Source organism: Dipodomys spectabilis, unplaced genomic scaffold (assembly GCF_019054845.1).
Source record: "Dipodomys spectabilis isolate Male_0828 unplaced genomic scaffold, ASM1905484v1 ptg000578l, whole genome shotgun sequence".
NCBI lineage: Eukaryota > Metazoa > Chordata > Mammalia > Rodentia > Heteromyidae > Dipodomys > Dipodomys spectabilis.
Genome location: NW_024871255.1, coordinates 453824 through 454527, shown reverse-complemented (window position 1 = coordinate 454527; position 704 = coordinate 453824). Strand labels below are relative to the sequence as shown.

General features: G+C 42.9%; 1 non-coding gene across 1 annotated transcript; it reads left to right on the top strand.

The window, feature by feature from the left end:
• The first annotated feature begins 360 nt into the window (after positions 1-360).
• On the top strand, positions 361-467 carry LOC122100490. The gene has a single exon (XR_006146175.1). It is a non-coding gene; the product is annotated as a U6 spliceosomal RNA (small nuclear RNA).
• Positions 468-704: the final 237 nt, after the last annotated feature.

Below are 704 nucleotides of genomic sequence, written 5' to 3'. Positions count from 1 at the left end.
CTTGACTTTATTCTTAAATTTGTGCTTATGTAAGAAATATATGGTTCTAAAATTTCATGACAATTCTTTTGAACTTACTTTTTGTTGAATTGTCTAGTTTAATAAAATCCAACTGCACTTTTTTTTGGGGGGGGTCCATTCGTGGGGCCTGAACTCTGGGCCTGGGCGCTGTCCCTCAGCTCTTCAGCTCAAGGCTAGCGTTCTACCACTTGAGCCACAGCGCCACTTGCAGCTTTTTTCTTTTTGCTCATGTGGTGCTGAGGAATCGAACCCAGGGCCTCATGCATGTAAGGCAAGCGCTCTACCACTGAGCCACCTTCTCAGCCCCCACAATTGCCCTTTTGATATAAAAAATATTCTGTGCTCAATTCAGCCACACATACACTAACATTGGAACAATACAGAGAAGAGTAGCATGGCACTTGCGCAAGGACGATATGCAAATTCGTGGTGTGTTTCATATTTTTACAACAACAGATGCTGGAGGGGATGTGGCCACAAGGGAACCATACAACATTCTTGGTGGGAGTGTAAACTTGTTCAACCACTTTGGAAGGCATTATGGAGGTTCCTCAAAAGATTCCACATAAAGCTCCCCTTTGACCCAGCAGTCCCACTTTTGGGGATTTACTAAATGATCACAAACAAGACCATACTAAAACTACCAGCACAACTATGTTTATTGCAGCATTATTTACCATAGC